The 19,691-nt window shown below is 41.0% G+C and overlaps 1 protein-coding gene and 1 pseudogene across 1 annotated transcript in view; both read right to left on the reverse strand.

Annotated features, from left to right (window-relative positions):
- The window catches only part of KPNA6 (karyopherin subunit alpha 6), a 59,351-nt gene that overhangs the window by 21,904 nt on the left and 17,756 nt on the right, over positions 1-19,691 (reverse strand). The gene's annotated exons all lie outside the window — the stretch shown is intronic.
- LOC113877389 lies at positions 15,949-16,643 on the reverse strand (annotated as a pseudogene).

The following is a 19,691-nucleotide window of genomic DNA, read 5'->3' on the forward strand; positions in this document are numbered from 1 at the left end:
TTTTAAGGCTTGCCCTTTACATGCCAGTGTTTCATTTGTCTGAAACTTAATTAATTGGATATAAGCCTTAGGAAGTTAATATAAAGTCTGAACATTAATGACTTCGGTACACAGGTTAGGGGAAAAAAAGTAGAAAGGAGAGAGAAATCATACAGTAGAGAGAATCAAGGGTGAAACTCGGATCTTTCAAAAGACTGAAAATAGTCAAATCTCTGGTTAGATCTCTCAGGAACAAAAGAGGGCACACATTTTAGAAATGAAAAAAGAACATAACTACAGGTAACTGAAAAGATAAAAAAAGGGAATATGAACAACTTTATGCTAGCTAACTTGCTTGAAAAGACAAATTTCTAGAATAGTATAACTTGCTAAAAGTGACTCAGAATATCTAACCTAGCCTTATTACCATTAAATATACCGAATCAGCACTAAAGAATATTTCCACAAAGAAAAATGCCAGGTCTAAATGGTTTTACAAATGAGATTTTAAAAAGTTTTTTTTTTTTTTCTTTGGCTGCAATATGCAGCTTCTAGGATTTAAGTTCCCTGACCAAGAATCAAATCCAGGCCCTTGGCAATGAGAGCTCAGAGTCCTAACCACTGGACCACCAGGGAATTCTCGAGTTTTACCAATTTTTTAAATAAGTTGTTTCACTCTTACACATACTTCCTTCTGGAAAAAGGACATTCTTTTGATAACAATACCAAAGAAGGATAATATGAGAGAAGGTCCTATAATTCACAAGGATGTGCATGCTCAGTTGCTTAGTCATGTCTGAAGCTACAAAAATTCCAAATAATACCAGCACAAGGTGAGGGAGAGAAGAATTAGGAGTCTGGGATTAACACATATACACTACCATATATAAGGTATGTAAACAACACGGAACTACCGTGTAACACAGGGAACTCCACTCAATATCCTGTAAAACCTATAATGTAACCTATAATGGAAAAGAATCTGAGGGACTTCCCTGGTGGTCCAGTGTTTGGGACTCTGTACTTCCCCTGCAGGGGACATGGGTTCAGTTTCTGACTGGGGAGCTAAGATCCCACATGCTACATGGTGCAGCCAAAAAAAAAAAAAAAATCTGAGAAAGAATACACACACACACACACATATAACTGAATTATTCCTCTGTACACTTGAATCTAAAACACTGAAAATTAACTATACTTCAGCAAAAAATAAAATTTAAAAGGATAATGAAATAACATCATTAATTGTACTTTAGACTTTTTCAGACAAGCAAAAGCTGAGACTGTCTCTAGCAGACCTGCGTTGTAGCCACTGTGCTCAGTCACATATGACCTGTATGATTCTTTGCCACCCCATGGACTGTAGCCCACCAGGCTCCTCTGTCCATGAGATTTTTCAGGCAGGAAAACTGGAGTGGGTTGCCATTTCCTCCTCCAGGGGATCTTCCTGACCCAGGGATCAAACCCACTTCTCTTTTATCTCCTCCACTGCAGGTGGATTCTTTACCCACTTAGTTATCAGGGAAGCTCTAAGACCTGCACTAAAGAAAGTCTAAAGTTCTTCAAGTAGAGAGAAAATGATGCCAAAAGGTAATTCAACAAATAGAAAAGGAACCAAAAAGAAATTCTGGAGTTGAAAAATATAATAGCTGAAATGAAGAATTCACTAGAAGGGTTCAACAGCACATTTGAGCAGGCAACAGACAGAAGTAGCACGCTTGAAGATAGGAAAATTGAAATTATGCAGTCTGAGCAGAAAGGTGAATACAGAAAAGTGAATAGAGAGCCTAGGGATCCATGAAACTCCAACAATCAAATCACAAAATATGCATTATGGGAGTCAAAGAAATGGGAGATAAAGGGGAAAAGAATTTTATAGAAATAATGGCAAAAAAAAAAAAAAAAGACATCAATGTACACAGAAAGATACTCAATTTCAAGGAGGAAAATTCAGGTCTACATCTAGAAACATAATCAAACTATTGAGAGCCAAATATAAAAGGAAAATCTTGAAAGCAGCAAGGAAGAAGTGACTCATCACATACAAGCCAGTTTTTCATCAAAAAGGCACTGAGATCTTTAAATGTATAGATATTGAAAGCGCTAAAGAAAAACGTTCAAAGAATTCTGTATCTGACAAAACCGCACTTCAAAAACAAAGGAGAAACCAAGATACTCTCAGGCAAAAGCTGAGGGAATCTGTTACCACCAGACCCGCTCTATAAGAAATGCTGAAGGGAGTCCTTCAAGTTGAATGAAAGGACATTACACAGTAACTTGAAGCCAGCGAAGGTAACTACATGGGGAAATATAAAAGCCAGTTTTCTAGGATTTTTGGTTTGTAATGCCACTTTTTATTTTGTATATGATTTAAAAGAAAACGTAGGACTTCTCTGGTGGTAGAATAGATGGGGATCCCCCTGTCAATACAGAGGACGTGGGTTTGATCCCTGGTCCAGGAGGATTCCACACGCTGTGGAGCAACTAAACCTGTGCATCACAACTACTGAGTCCGAGAGCTGCAACTACTGTGTGCCCAGAGCCTGTGCTCCTCAGCAAGAGAGGCCCCTGCTCGCCACAGAGAAAGCCTGCGCGCAGCAAGGAAGACTCACTAAAAACATGGAAATTATTAAAAAGAAGACAAATGCATAAAATAATGAACAAAACTTTGCTCTGTATGCTATTGAAGTTAAGTTGGTATCAATTCAAACTACATTGTGATAAATTTGGGATGTTAAATGTAAAGCCCACAATCTCTCTCTCTCTCTCTCTCTCTATATATATACATACATACACACACAAAATAAAAATATACACAAAGGAAATGAGAAGTGAATGAAAACAATTCACTACAATAAACAAATTAAACACAAAAGGCAGTAATAGAGGAAGAGAGGGACAAAAAGGTATAAGAAAGAAAGAAAAAAGAACAAAATGGCAGAAGTCTTTTCTTATCAATAATTACATTATACTTTCTTTTTGGGTAATGCCAAGTGGCTTGCAGGATCTTAGTTCCCTGACCAGGAATCAAATGTGGGCCCCCAATAGTGGAAATGCAGGGTCTTAACCATGGGACTTATTACCAAATTCAGACTTAAATTGAAGAAAGTAGAGAAAACCCATTAGACCATTCAGGTATGACCTAAATCAAATCCCTTATGATTATACAGTGGAAGTGAGAAATAGATTTAAGGGACTAGATCTGATAGATAGAGTGCCTGATGAACTATGGATGGAGGTTTGTGACATTGTACAGGAGACAGGGATTAAGACCATCCCCAAGAAAAAGAAATGCAAAAAAGCAAAATGGCTGTCTGGGGAGGCCTTACAAATAGGTGTGAAAAGAAGAGAAGTGAAAAGCAAAGGAGAAAAGGAAAGATATACCCATTTGAATGCAGAGTTCCAAAGAACAGCAAGGAGAGATAAGAAAGCCTTCCTCAGTGATCAGTGGAAAGAAATAAAGGAAAACAATAGAAAGGGAAAGACTAGAGATCTCCTCAAGAAAATTAGAGATACCAAGGGAATATTTCATGCAAAGATGGGCTCAATAAAGGACAAAAATGGTATGGACCTAACAGAAGCAGAAGATATTAAGAAGAGACGGCAAGAATACACAAAAGAACTATACAAAAAAGATCTTCACGACCCAGATAATCACGATGGTGTGATCACTCACCTAGAGCCAAACATCCTGGAATGTGAAGTCAAGTGGGCGTTGGAAAGCATCACTACAAACAAAGCTAGCAGAGGTGATGCAATTCCAGTGGAGCTATTTCAAATCCTGAAAGATGATGCTGTGAAAGTGCTGCACTCAATATGCCAGCAAATTTGGAAAACTCAGCAGTGGCCACAGGACTGGAAAAGGTCAGTTTTCATTCCAACCCAAAGAAAGGCAATGCCAAAGAATGCTCAAACTACCACACAATTGCACTCATCTCACACGCTAGTAAAGTAATGCTCAAAATTCTCCAAGCCAGGCTTCAGCAATATGTGAACCATAAACTTCCTGATGTTCAACCTGGTTTCAGAAAAGGCAGAAGAACCAGAGATCAAATTACCAACATCTGTTAGATCATGGAAAAGCAAGAGAGTCTCAGAAGAACATCTATTTCTGCTTTATTGACTATGCCAAAGCCTTTGACTGTGTGGATCACCACAAACTGTGGAAAATTCTTCAAGAGATGGGAATACCAGACCACCTGATCTGCCTCTTGAGAAATCTGTATGCAGGTGAGGAATCAACAGTTAGAACTGGACATAGAACAACAGACTGGTTCCAAATAGGAAAAGGAGTACATCAAGGCTGTATATTGTCACCCTGCTTATTTAACTTATATGTAGAGTACATCATGAGAAACGCTGGGCTGGAAGAAGCACAAGCTGGAATCAAGATTGCCGGGAGAAATATCAATAACCTCAGATATGCAGATGACACCACCCTTATGTCAGAAAGTGAAGAAGAACTAAAGAGTCTCTTGAAGAAAGTGAAAGAGGAGAGTGAAAAAGTCGGCTTAAAGCTCAACATTCAAAAACGAAGATCATGGCATCTGGTCCCATCACTTCATGGCAAATAGATGGGGAAACAGTGCAAACAGTGGGAGACTTTATTTTTTGGGGCTCCAAAATCACTGCAGATGGTGATTGCAGCCATGAAATTAAAAGACACTTGCTCCTGGGAAGAAAAGCTATGACCAACCTAGACAGCCTATTAAAAAGCAGAGACATTACTTTGCCAACAAAGGTCCATCTAATCAAGGTTATGGTTTTTCCAGTAGTCATGTATGGAGTGAGAGTTAGACTGTGAAGAAAGCTGAGCACTGAAGAATTGATAGTTTTGAACTGGGGTGTTGGAGAAGATTCTTGAGAGTCCCTTGGATTGCAAGGAGATCCAACCACTCCATCCTAAAGGAAATCAGTCCTGAATATTCATTGGAAGGACCGATGCTGAAGCTGAAACTCCAATACTTTGGCCACCTGATGCGAAGAACTGACTCATCTGAAAAGACCTGGATGCTGGCAAAGACTGAAGGTGGGAGAAGGGGACGACAGAGGATCAGATGGTTGGATGGCCTCACTGACTCAATGGACATGAGTTTGAGTAAACTCTAGGAGTTGGTGATGGACAGGGAGGCCTGGCGTGCTGCAGTCCATGGGGTCGCAAAGAGTCGGACATGACAGAGCAACTGAACTGAACTGAACCACTGGACTGCCAGTGAACTCCCAAGTAATTATATTATACTTAGTGGCCCCTGGTGGCTCAGATGGTAAAGAATCTGCCTGCAATGCAGGAGACCCAGGAGATATGGGTTTGATCCCTGGGTCGGGAAGATCCCCTGGAGAAGGGAATGTACCCACTCTAGTATTCCTGCCTGGAGATTCCATGAACAGAGGAGTTTATATAGATTAAACTCTTTGGTCGAAAGGCAGAGATGGGCAGCAGATTAAAAAAAACAATAACCATGATCTACTACTACATGCTGTCTGCAGAGACTTACTGTATATCTGAAAACACAAAGAAGTTGAAAGTAAACGGGTGAAAAAAGACATTCATGCAAATGGTAAGCAAAAGAGAGCTGGGATGGCTATACTAAATATCAGACAAAAATTTTTAAGTAAAAACCTGTTACAACAGTCAAAGTAAAGGGAAAACAGTTCTACAGTAACATTTAGAGACTTTAATCGTCACTTTCAATAATGAATAGAACCTAGACAGAAGATCAACAAGGAAATAGGACTTTTACATTATAAATCAGTTAGATCTAAAAGACACATAGAACAGTCCCACCCAGCAAGAGCAAGTATTGCCAAGTATGAATGCATGGAATATTCTCCAGAATCAACTGTATTAAGGCACAGAGTCTCGGTAGATTCTAAAGGATTGATATTAGACAAATTATCTTCTTTAACCACATGGAAAGAAACTAGAAATAACAGTAAAAGAAAACTGGAAGATCCATAAATATGTGGAAACCAAACAACAGACTCTTAAATAAGTTGAAAGACTCACACTTCCTGATTTCATAATTTACTACAAAGTTACAATAATCAAAACAGTGCGATGCTGGTGTAAGGATAAACAAAAGAACAGAATTGAGAGAGAATTCTATAATCAAGAGAACAGAATTGAGAGTCCACAAATAAACTCATACATCCGTGGCCAGTAAACTGATTTTTAAAAATATTTTTATTTACTTATTTGACTGTGCTGGTGTTAGCTGAGGCATGTGGGATCCAGTTCCCTGACCAGAATCAAACCCAGGCCCCCTGCATTGGGAGCAGGGAATCTTAGCCACAGGACCACCAGGGAATTTCCCCAGCCAATTGATTTTTGACAAGGGTATTAAGTCCATTCAATGGAGTAAGAATAGTCTCTTCAACTGGTGCTGGGACAACTAAATGTTCATATACAAAAGAATGGAGTCAGATCCTTAGCTTATACCATACAGAAGACAAAACTTAAAATGGATCAACAACCTAAATATACAAAGACCATAAAACTCTTACAATAGAACATGGGTAAATTTTATGATCTTGGATTTTGCAATGGATTCTTAGCTATGACATCAAAAGCACAAGCAAAAAAAAAAAAAAAAGACATTAACAAGGAAGTAAAAAGACAACTTACAGGAGAAATAACTTTCAAATCTATCTGATAAGGGTTTTAATATTCATAATATATAAAAAATTTCTACAACTCAACAGCAAAGACAACTCAATTTAAAAATAGGCAAATGGGGGCTTCCCTGCTGGCCCAGTGGTTAGGAATCTGCCTCCCAATTCAGGAGACACTGGTTCAATTCCTGGTCCGGGAAGATACCACATGTCATGGGGCAACTAAACCCATGCTCCACAACTACTGAGCCCACCTATCATAACTACTGAAGCCCTCTAACCGCACTCCACAAGAGAGGTCACTGCAACAAGAAAACCATACCACCAAGAAGAGAGCAGCCCCCTCTCTCTGCAACTAGAGAAAGCCCTTGTGTAGCAATGAAGACCCAGAGCAGCCAAAAATAAATGAAAAATTAAAAAAAAAAAAAGGATAAAAAGTAAAAATAGGCAAATGGGACTTCCTGGTGGTCTAATGGCTAAGACTTGATGCTTTCAATGCAGGGGACCTGGGTTTGATCCCTGGTCAGGGAAGGAGATCCCACATGATCCCATGCATATTCAACTAACATGGTGCAGCCAAAAAGAAAATAATAAATAAAAATATTTTTAAAAAGACATTAAAAATGAATTGATAAACAAAACGTGGCATATACATACGATGGGATATTATTCATCCATAAAAAGGAATGAAGATTTGACACATGCTACATTCTTGGGCTCCAAAATCATTTTGGATGGTGACTGCAGCTATAAAATTAAAATATGCTTGCTCCTTAGAAGGAAAGCTATGACAAACCTAGACAGTGTGTAAAAAACCAAAGACATCATTTTGCCAACAAAGGTCCATCCAGTCAAAGCTATGGTTTTTTCCAGTAGTCATATATGGATGTGAGAGTTGGGCCATAAAGAAGGCTGAGTGCCAAAGAACTAATGCCTTCAAATTGTGGTGTGAGAGAAGACTATTGAAAGACCCCTGGACTGCAAGGAGATCAAAGCAGTCACTCCTAAAATAAATCAACCCTGAATATTCATTGGAAGGACTGATGCTCCAATACTTTGGCCACCTGATGAGAAGAGCCGATTCACTGGAAAAGACTCTGATGCTGGGAAAGATTGAAGGCAAAAGGAGAAGACAGCAGCAGTGGATGAGATGGTTAGATAGCATTAAGGACTCAATGGACATGAATCTGAGCAAACTCTGGGAGATAGTGAAGTACAGAGAAGCTTGGCGTGCTGTAGTCCATGAGGCTGCAAAGAGTCGGACACAATTTAGCAACTGAACAACAACAACACTGAAGAACCCTAAAGATAGTATGTTAAGTAAAACAAGCCAGGATAAAGGATAAAGAAAAGGATAAAGATTACATGATTTCACTTACATGAGGTACCTGGAAACTTATCGAGACAAAAAGTAGATTAAGTTCAGTTCAGTTCAGTTCAGGCGCTCAGTCGTGTCTGACTCTTTTCGACCCCACGAATCACAGCACGCCAGGCCTCCCTGTCCATCACCAACTCCTGGAGTTCACCCAGACTCACGTCCATCGAGTCAGTGGTGCCATCCAGCCATCTCATCCTCTGCCGTCCCCTTCTCCTCCTGCCCCTAATCCCTCCCAGAGTTTCAGCTTTAGCATCATTCCTTCCAAAGAAATCCCAGGGCTGATCTCCTTCAGAATGGACTGGTTGGATCTCCTTGCAGTCCAAAGGACTCTCAAGAGTCTTCTCCAACACCACAGTTCAAAAGCATCAATTCTTCGGCACTCAGCTTTCTTCACAGTCCAACACTCACAGCCATACATGACCACTGGAAAAACCAATTCCTTGACTAGATGGACTTTTGTTGGCAAAGTAATGTCTCTGCTTTTCAATATGCTATCTGGGTTGGTCATAACTTTTCTTCCAAGCAGTAAGCGTCTTTTAATTTCATGGCTGCAGTCACCATCTGCAGAGTACATCATGCAAAATGCCAGGATGGATAAAGCACAAACTGGAATCAAGATTGCCGACAGAAATATCAATAACCTGCAGTCACCATCTGCAGTGATTTTGGAGCCCCCAAAAATAAAGTCTGACACTGTTTCCACTGTTTCCCCATCTATTTCCCATGAAGTGATGGGACCAGATGCCATGATCTTCGTTTTCTGAATGTTGAGCTTTAAGCCAACCTTTTCACTCTCCACTTTCACTTTCTTAAAAAAAATTTTTTTTTCACTTTCACTTTCATCAAGAGGCTTTTTAGTTCCTCTTCACTTTCTGCCATAAGGGTGGTGTCATCTGCCTATCTGAGGTTATTGATATTTCTCCCGGCAATCCTGATTCCAGCTTGTGCTTCTTCCAGCCCAGCGTTTCTCATGATGTACTGTGCATATAAATTAAATAAGCAGGGTGACAATATACAGCCTTGATGTACTCCTTTTCCTATTTGGAACCAGTCTGTTGTTCCATGTCCAGTTCTAACTGTTGCTTCCTGATCTCCATACAAATTTCTCAAGAGGCAGATCAGGTGGTCTGGTATTCCCATCTCTTGAAGAATTTTCCACAGTTTATTGTGATCCACACAGTCAAAGGCTTTGGCATAGTCAATAAAGCAGAAATAGATGTTTTTCTGGAACTCTCTTGCTTTTTCCATGATCCAGCAGATGTTGGCAATTTGATCTCTGGTTCCTCTGCCTTTTCTAAAACCAGCTTGAACATCAGGAAGTTCATGGTTCACATATTGCTGAAGCCTGGCTTGGAGAATTTTGAGCATTACTTTATTAGCGTGTGAGATGAGTGCAATTGTGGGGTAGGTTGAGCATTCTTTGGCATTGCCTTTCTTTGGGATTGAAATGAAAACTGCCCTTTTCCAGTCCTGTGGCCACTGCTGAGTTTTCCAAATTTGCTGGCATATTGAGTGCAGCACTTTCACAGCATCATCTTTCAGGATTTGAAATAGCTCCACTGGAATTCCATCACTTCCACTAGCTTTGTTCATAGTGATGCTTTCTAAGGTCCACTTGACTTCACATTCCAGGATGTCTGGCTCTAGGTGAGTGATCACACCATCATGATTATCTTGGTCGTGAAGATCTTTTTTGTATAGTTCTTCTGTGTATTCTTGCCATCTCTTCTTAATATCTTCTGCTTCTGTTAGGTCCATACCATTTCTGTCCTTTATCAAGCCCATCTTTGCATGAAATGTTCCCTTGGTATCTCTGATTTTCTTGAAGAGATCTCTAGTCTTTCCCATTCTGTTGTTTTCCTCTATTTCTTTGCACTGATCACTGAGGAAGGCTTTCTTATCTCTTCTTGGTATTCTTTGGAACTCTGCATTCAAATGGGTATATCTTTCCTTTTCTCCTTTGCTTTTCGCTTCTCTTCTTTTCACAGCTATTTGTAAGGCCTCCCCAGACAGCCATTTTGCTTTTTTGCATTTCTTTTCCATGGGGATGGTCTTGATCCCTGTCTCCTGAACAATGTCACGAACCTCATTCCCTAGTTCATCAGGAACTCTATCTATCAGATCTAGGCCCTTAAATCTATTTCTCACTTCCACTGTATAATCATAAGGGATTTGATTTAGATTTTGAAGTAGATTAGAGATTAACAAAGTAGATTAGAGATTATCAGGTACAAGTGGAAGGGAGAAATGAGAAATTATTGCTTAATGGAACAAAGTTTCTGTCTGTAGTGATGAAAAGCTTGCAAATGGATAGCGGTGATGGTTGCGCAACATTGTAGATGCAACTGATGCTGCTTAATAATGATTAAAGTGGTGAATTGTGTCTTGAAGGGTGAAGTGAAGTTGCTCAGTCATGTCCAACTCTTTGCGACCCCACGGACTGTAGCCTACCAGGCTCCTCTGTCCATGGGATTTTCCAGGCAATAGTACTGGAGTGGATTGCCATTTCCTTCTCCAGGGAATCTTCCCAACCCAGGGATGGAACCCAGGTCTCCCGCATTGTAGACAGACGCTTTACCGTCTGAGCCACCAGGGAAGTCCTCTGGTGTCATATTTTACCACAAAATTTATAAATAGCAGCATATGTCCTCCAATTAAATTAATATAGAATCTTAATTGCTTTTTTTTGTGTGTGTGTAAGATTTTGTATTTGTCTACTTGTATTCATTCATCACAGGGCCGATTATATTTTCTTATTTTCTGAGTTCCTGATGTTTTGCCATTTGGGAACCTACAAACCCAGGAGAGATCTACACTCCCATGGCTAGCTAATTCCTACAGATAACAACATGTCTAAGAGCATGCCTTTGTAAAGGAACCAACCCAGAGTCACATTTCCTTTATCTTGCCTGTATACCCAGGAGGCAATATTCCTCTGCTTCATCCTAGGGCCCCAAAAGTAGTGGGTAACTAGAGACTACTCTTATAGCCCAAAGCCCTCCAGATTTATTCAAATTAGCCAATACTAAACTGCTTATTTGACCCTGCCTTCACTTTCCCTCTGAAACTGCAATAAAGGATCTGGCCTAAACCTTTTGCTTGCTCGTGCCCCTTCTGCCCCCTGACCACCCTGGTGTTTTCCTCTGTGACCCTGTGTGGCAAGTGGTAACCCACCTCCCACAGCCGGCGGACCCATAATAAACTTCCTCCTGCCAAGCCTCATTTGTGTTTCCTCCTGTGGCCTCAGTGACTTTATCATATCTTACTCAATATTGACATTTTAAAAACAACATCACTATTTAAAAAACTGATAAAAGTGAAGCTGATTATGTAGAAATATGAGCAGAGGAAGCCTTATTAACTTGGTCTACCCTTTATAGTCATTTCTTATCCTTTAAATTTCTAGTCTGAAACAGTCACTAAGTATTACAAAAGTGATGAAAAATAAATTTTAGAGGCACACAGAAAGGGACAATTAACTCTAATATCACCTTTTTTGGGGAGTGTTTTGGGGTGATCATAGTGAGAGCTTAAAAAGAAATCTCCCAAAGGTAAGATTAGGGCTGGTTTTTCAAGCAGGAGACCACCTTGAGGATTCAAGTGCAGTAAGAAAGTACATAAATGTGAGGGGGGAAGTAGTCTATTAAGAGAATCTGCATGAAAGAGAAATCAAAATGGAAGCAGTTGAGTTAGAGATACTAAGGAAATGAAGCTTCAGAAAAGGTGCCTCTGTTCATTCTGGAGAGCAGCTAGGCAAACCACGGCAGCAGTAGAGGTTGTATGATGTACAAGTTTCTACACCCACTTAGCAAAGCCCAGGTCGATTTACTGTTAAAAAAAAAAGTTCTAGGGGAATGCAGTGGCCTCCTTTTGGGGTCCCTGATCACCCCTATGCCTGGAGACTAATAGGCACAGGACAAATTCCTAAAGGCACCACTATGGACTACTGTTTCCCAATACCTGACATATGGTTTTTCATAACTCTGAGCCTGGGCTCTCCCAGACAGTCCCCAGAGGGCTGTCTCTTCCTTCAAGCAGAGCTGATAGTGAAGCTGGAAGGAGAACTAGGCTGTGCTTTAGTCACCATGGTGACAAGAAACTATCACAAATATTTGCTTATGACTTCATTGGAGAAGCCAAACAGCGGAGGTTAGATTGGAAGGAGGAACATTTGCAGAAGCACATCTGGAAGCAGCAACCAAAGGAATGCTGGGACTCTCATTCAGGGACTAGCAGGCAAAGGGGCTTTTTCATCAAGCACTCCCTTACTTGCTAAGCCTGGACCAAGAAATCCACAATACAAACATACCTTTTCAAACATCTGACTGTCTTAGGCAGACTTTGAGTTTTCTTAGTTGAAGAACTCTCTGAATAGGTCCCTGAAATTGCTTGCACCTCTTGTTTCTAGGAAATAACTGCTACTGTTGCCATGCGTTTCCTAAGCTCTTAGAACCAAGGAACTAGCAAGAATAATACAAAATAAGTGTGGACTCTGTTATGGCCTGAATTATATCTCATCCTCCACCAATTCATATTTTGAAGTCTATCCTAATACCTCAAAATGTGACTGTACTTGGAGATAGCTTTTTAAAAAATGAGGATACTGGAGTAAGGCCCTAATTCAATATGACCAGTGCCTTTATAAGAGAAGATTAAGATACAGATGTACATAGCAGGAGAACACCATGTGAACATGAAAACAGCTATTTGGAAACCAGGAAGAGAGGTCTCAGGGTTAGCCAATCCTGCTAACATCTTGATCTTGGACTTCTAGCCTCTAGAACTATGAGAGGATAAATTTTTGTTGTTTAAGCCATCCAGTCTGTTTTGTTATTTAGTCTTAGCAAATTAATACAGGCCCTCATTGATACAGAAATAACCTGAGTCTAAGGTCACACACTAAGGGAGTAGCCAGATTATTGCAGTACTCCATTTAATCAATGGTATGTTTAAAATTTTTAAGATTCATAAAATTTTAAAATTATGCATATTTTCTCAGAAAAAGACATAATACATATAGCCAACAGTCCTGTGTATGGAACGGGAATGACACTGCTACACTCACATCCTGGGCAGCCACTGGGTCTAGGATTTTCCCAATCTATGTCTTACACTCATGGTCTGTATTTAACACTATGAAGCAATCATTCAGCCTTTTAAAATTATTTCTTAGGGTTGGAAAAAAATTATTTCTTGGGGGCATTTCCTGGTGGTCCAGTGGTTAGGATTCCATGCTTTCACTGCCAAGAGGGCAGGTTCAATTCCTGGTCAGGGAACTAAGATCCCACAAGTCTCTGCTGTTGCTACTGCTGCTAAGTCGCTTCAGTTGTGTCCGACTCTGTGCGACCCCATAGACGGCAGCCCACCAGGCTCCCCCATCCCACAAGTCTCTAGGTATGGCCTAAATAAATAAAGTGACTTCTCTTGTCCTGGTGTTAAACTGAGTGAGCACTTCTCTTTGCAGAGGGCAAGTTTCTGATAAGATATCACTGTACTGTCTCAGGCATAGAGAATGAGCTAAACTTAGTGCCTGTTCTTTCAAGAATGTAAGAGACCTGACTCCTCCCAGACTCAAACGGCTTTCTCAGCTTAGGTGCCTCATTTACTTCTCACTATGAATTCTCTATCAAATATGCACTGGCTGTGCTGCACAGCTTGCAGGATCTTAGTTGCTCAGCCAGGAACTGAACCCTCAGCCACGGCAGTCAGAGCGCCATCCTAACCACTGGATTGCCAGGGAATTCCCAAGGAGTTAATGATTTTTAACAGGACGGTTATAACAGGACAGCAGGGACTGTACTTACATTCAATTTTGGGTTAAAAAAAAATTATTTCTTGGGGGACATTCAATTTTGTACCAGACAAACAAAATTTAATTTCAATAAGAGCTGGGGTGAAATTAGCTGTTAAACAGCCCTTCATTTGCAGACAATCAAACAATCAAATAAACCCCAGCATCATACCTCTCTTTTCAAAAAATGTTTCCATTTACAACATCTAATTGAACTCTACCACAACCAATGAGAAATATTAGTCAACTGGAGCACATACACTTAACAGCTAGGAGACCAGGTTCAGAGGTGCTATGATTTGCACAGGACTATTTAGCTATTAAACTGTGAAGCTGGGACTGGGACCTAGACTCTAATTTCATAGCCTTCTCTTTTCATCCAGTCTTGAAGAACTGCTTTGTTTCAATTCTCTGAAAAGACACATAATTCGATTCGATTTGGCTCCTGACCTTAGACTAGGTTCTATCCATCTTGATCTATTTACTCACTTTAAGAGTTACTGACCAATGACTCATTTCCATTAAATTTTTATCTTGTTTAAAAAAAAAAAACAAAGTTACTGGCAATCAATTCTCTAATAGGTGCATAAGAACTAGTACTAAAGACATCTGCATGAAAGATTTTCCCCCTCAACCCACCATATGACTTTTAGAAACTCAACTTCATAATATAGGTTTTTCTTTTGCAGTGAGTTCTCTCCCTAAACCACAAATCCAATCAACCATAAAATCTAAAGTACATCTGACCCTTTGTGAACACCTGTACCATTGGAATTAATGAAATACAAACTCCTCCAAAGTGTATAAACCCACCATGATGCTGGGATTGGAAGGGTGGGAAGATAACATAAGTGATAGATAAAGAGACTAATAAATACAATCATTTTTTAAAGATGTTCTAAAACTTACATGGTCCCGTTTCTTACCAATGATGCCATAAGAAAACACAGACTGGCTTAAATTTTGCCTGTCTTCTTGCTGGTCTACTTAGCAGATAACTACAGTGAATGCCTACAAAGTTGATGGCAAAATTTTGGTACTTTTTAAAAATTACATCATCATTATTTCAACATTTGGACACTTTTAATCTATAATGTTCCTGTCCTCCTTTCCCCCAACCCTTTTGCTTACTTGTGATACTGACTCTGAAAAGACTAGTTGTCTTAATGAATGCCCTACATTCTAGTTTTGTGTCATTAATTTATACCCTTCAGTTCACTTCAGTCGCTCAGTTGTGTCCGACTCTTTGCGATCCCATGAACCGCAGCACGCCGGGCCTCCCTGTCCATCACCAACTCCTGGAGTTTACCCAAACCCATGTATGTCCATTGAGTCGGTGATGAAATCCAACCATCTCATCCTCTGTCGTCCCCTTCTCCTCCTGCCCTCAATCCTTCCCAGCATCAGGGTCTTTTCCGATAAGTCAGCTCTTAGCATCAGGTGGCCAAAGGATTGGAGTTTCAGCTTCAGCATCAGTCCTTCCAATGAACACCCAGGACTGATCTCCTTTAGGAGGGACTGGCTGGATCTCCTTGCAGTCCAAGGGACTCTCAAGAATCTTTTCTAACACCACAGTTCAAAAGCATCAATTCTTCTGTGCTCAGCTTTCTTTATAGTCCAACTCTCACACCCATACATGACTACTGGAAAAACCATAGCCTTGACTAGACGGATCTTTGTTGACACAGTAACCTTATGCCCTGTTTTTCCTGCAAAAGGGAAGTTAGGTCTAGGGGTTAGAACAGATTTAAGTTACAAATATATTTGGGGGAGGGGACTTTCTTAGTGGTCCAGTGGTTAGGAATCTGCCTGCCAATGCAGGGGAAATGGGTTCAGCCCCTGCTCAAGGAAGATTCCACATGTTGTGTGGCCTTTAAGCCTGGCGCCACAACTACTGAGCCTGGCACCTGAGCTGGCACCACAACTACTGAGCCTGTGAGCCGAAACTACTGAAGTTGGCATACCTAGAGCCCATAATCCACAACAAGAGAAGCCACCCAATGAGAAGTCCACTTACTGTAACAAAGAGTTCACCGCAACCGTAGCCCGGTTTACCGAAACTAGAGAAAAGCCAGATGAGTGACAAAGACAGTGCAGCCAAAAATAAATAAAAATTAAAAAAATATATACATATTTTTTTTTCTTTTTAGCAAGAATACAGGTGATATATATATATATTTTTTGATGGTTTAGTATAGTTTATTAAGCTGTGCCTTAGTACAGATGCTGGGGCTTGCCCATGGTGCTCTTAATGTACAAGGCCCTGATGTTCTGCCAATTTTTCTTGAGCAATGACACCAGGAAGTTGACAGCTAAGTGGATGTTGTACACAAGCTCATCATCTGTCATCTTCACATGGCCAACAGCCACTGCCAGACACAGCACCTTCTTCATCTGGAACTTGATCGTGGACTTCACTTCATCAACTTTGGCCACCATGTTCCCATTGTGGATCAGCAAGGAAGGGAACTTGCCAGCCTTGTTCAGGCCTGGGCCCAGGATTCGGGGGATCTGCTTGATCAGAGACTCTGAAGCCAAAAAGGCATCATATTTCTTGGCCAGCTTCTTGACCAGTTTCTTATTCTTGTTGAGTTTTTTCAGCGCCTCGATGTCCACGTGGGGGATATCCACAGCCTTGGCCTCATCACAATGCTGCTGGTCCCCCAAGACACACACGGAGAACTTGGGGCGGGGAGTGGACTTAAGCCTGACGGTGCCCGAGAAGCGTTTGTCCTTCTGAGGGTCATAGTTCTTCAGGCTGATCTGAAGCTCCACCGTCTCCAAAAACTTTCTGCGCTTGCGCTGGTTCCCGTGCAGGACTTCCCGCACCGCCTCGTAAAGGGTGTTGCGGGAGACTTTGCTGCTCATAGTTCCTTACGCCGTGATAACTGGAAAAGAGCTACAGGTAATATTTTATGCTGCATACCACATCACATAGGAGGCATCTAATGGCAGGCTGTCCAGATGGTACTAAATCTGATGGCAATCAGATCTCTCTTCTTGAAAGTCATCTACATACCCTAAGTCTCCATTCACATACAATTAATGTAACGTTTCTTGAATATTACACATTTTACATATAACAACATAATGAAATAACCAATTTTTAAAAAATAGGCATTGCTGAGCTTTTCTGGTGGTCCACTGGCTAAAACTCCACACTCCCAACGAAGGAGGCCTGGGTCTGATCCCTGATCAAGGAACAAGATCCTACGTGCCACAACTAAGACCCAGCGCAGCCAAATAAATATTAAAAGGAAAAAAAAAGGCACTGCCAATACTGTAGACTCTGTGAGCTCTATTTCACTCTTCTAACTCATCAAATCTGACTTTCATTCCTTCTACTCCAAAGAAAAACTGCTTTTATCAAGGTCACCTACAAACTCCACATGGACGGAAATTTCTGTCCTTTTTTTTTTTTAATTTTCAAAATAGTTTTATTTATTTATTTACGGCTGTGCTGGGTCTTCATTGCAACTACCTACTGATGCTTTCAAATTGTGGTGCTGGAGAAGTCTCTTGAGAGTCCCTTGGACTGTAAGGTGATCAAACCAGTCAATCCTAAAGGAAATCACCCTGAACATGCATTGAAAGACTGATGCTGAAGCTTCAATACTTTGGCCACCTGATGTGAACAGCTGACTCATTGAAAAAGACCCTGGTGCTGGGAAAGACTGAAGGCAAAAGGAGAACAGAGTGGCCGAGGATGAGATGGTTAGAATAACTGACTCAACAAACACAAATTTGAGCAAGCTCCAGGAGCTAGCGAAGGACAGGGAAGCCTGGTCTGCTGCAGTCCATGGAGTCACAAAGAATAGGACACGGCTTAGTGACTGTACACACACACACATCAAAATCTTCACTTTGGTATCTGAAACTAACAATTTCTAACTCCCCCCATGTCGTCAATAGCAAGAGTATTTACAAGTTACTTAATCCAAACCCTAAGTTAAAAAACAAAATCATCCTTGATTCCTTCTCTTCTCACATCTCTTTGATCAAATCTACTGACAAATCCTGAATGTATCTTGAATGTATTTACATCTCTCTCACCCTTTCCCTGGTAGTTCAGCTGGTAAAAAATCTGCCTGCAATGCAGAAGACCCCGATTGACCCCGGTTCAGCTCCAGGGTTGGGAAGATACCCTGGAGAGGAGACAGGCTACCTACTCTAGTATTCATGGGCTTCCCTGGTGACTCAAACAGTAAAGAATCCACCTGCAATGCAGGAGATGGGTTCGATCCTTGGGTTGGGAAGATCCTCTGGAGGAGGGCATGGCAACCCACCCCAGGATTCTTGTTTGGAGAAACCCCATGGACAGAGGAGGCTGTGGGGCTGCAGTCCGTGGGGTCACAAAGAGTTGGACACAACTGAGTGACTAAGCACAGCACCCCTTCCCAAAGTCATCTCTTGCCTGGCAACTACAACAACTCACCCCCAACCCACCACCACAAAACAAAACCAGACTGTACCACTGCTCCCATGTAAAATCTTCACATAAAGCCCTGTCTATATCTTCATCTCATCTCATTCAATTTTTCACCCTCAGTCATCAAATACTCCTGTCACAATGGCTCTCAGTATTTGGAAACTATCAAGCTGTTTCTGGACTCAGTCCTCACATTTCCTGTTTTCTTTCAGCCCACAACTCTCTTCCCTAGCTCTTAGAATTGCTAGGTCCTTCCCCTGTCACCACAAAGTAAGCGACTCCATTTTTGTCAGAACACCTGTTTTATTTCCTTCATTACACTATTTACAATCTGTATCTGTTCTCCTCCATAAGCTGTGTAAGTTCTACAAAAACTTTTGTTGTATTTCCAGCATTTATGCTATATACAAGTATTTGCTGAATGAATCACTGTTTAAATACCTACTCAATACTTACTGAACACCTACACTGTCCCAGATATATGGTCTAGCCATAACAGATGCTTAACACGTGTTTGCCAGCAAGTATAAGGTAAGGGAAGAAAGGTACAGCAAAGGAATCTTCCTTGGGACTAGAGGGGAGCAGATCTTCTAAAAGCAGGTTTTAAAACGATTTCTTCCTAGAAATCCAGAACCCATAAGTTTCCTCCAGAATGGGTATGAACACTGAATGGAAGCGCTCCGATGTAAGGACACACACACATGCGCGCAGAAAAGAAAAATAACTTAAAAGAAAAAAGACTTCAGGACACAAATGACTCAGAAAAAGACATTTTCAACAGCCGCATCCAGTAACCTTGTCAGAATTCATTGTATTTGACTTTCTACTTTGCCACTGACGATCACTTTGCCCTCTTGAAACTCTACCCGTGGTTCCGAGGGCACCACCCTCTGCCCTTCTCTTACCTTTCTAGCCACTCCTCCTCGGGTTTCATAACACCAACCCTTCAGCGTCAGTGTATCTACCTTTAGTCCTCTTCTCAGCAGAAGCAGCCTCCTTTCCCAATGGTCTCCCTTAGCTTCAAGGTCCACTTTTACACCAAGTACCAAGTCTCCAGTGTCACAATCTGTCAAGTGTACTTTCAAATGCCTAACTGGCTAGCTCCACCTCACTTTCTGTATCCTTAAACCAGTTACTTTCCCTAGCTTCCCTGGTTCAGAATTCATGCCATTACCATTCACCTGGTCTTAGAGTCACTCATGAACTTTCTATTCCTCTAAGATGACAGCTGTACCAAAGATTCTGTCCTTAACTAAACTCTATCCAGGCTCCTCTGAGCCCTTTTTCGAGGAGGCTCAACCATGGCCTATAAAGATGTGAATAAAAAACACTAATAGTTTCTAACAGCTCAAGGTCACATTGCTAGATGACCCCAGCCACACTTAAAAGTGCCTGCCTGGGAAAATCTCAAGGCTGCTGAATGAATTTACTGTTTTAGCTAGCATCTGAAAATAGGGTTCCTGTTTCCCAGGCTCGGTGGGAGGGTAGGAGACTACTTTCAA

The sequence above is a fragment of the Bos indicus x Bos taurus genome, chromosome 2 (genome assembly GCF_003369695.1).
Source record: "Bos indicus x Bos taurus breed Angus x Brahman F1 hybrid chromosome 2, Bos_hybrid_MaternalHap_v2.0, whole genome shotgun sequence".
Lineage (NCBI taxonomy): Eukaryota > Metazoa > Chordata > Mammalia > Artiodactyla > Bovidae > Bos > Bos indicus x Bos taurus.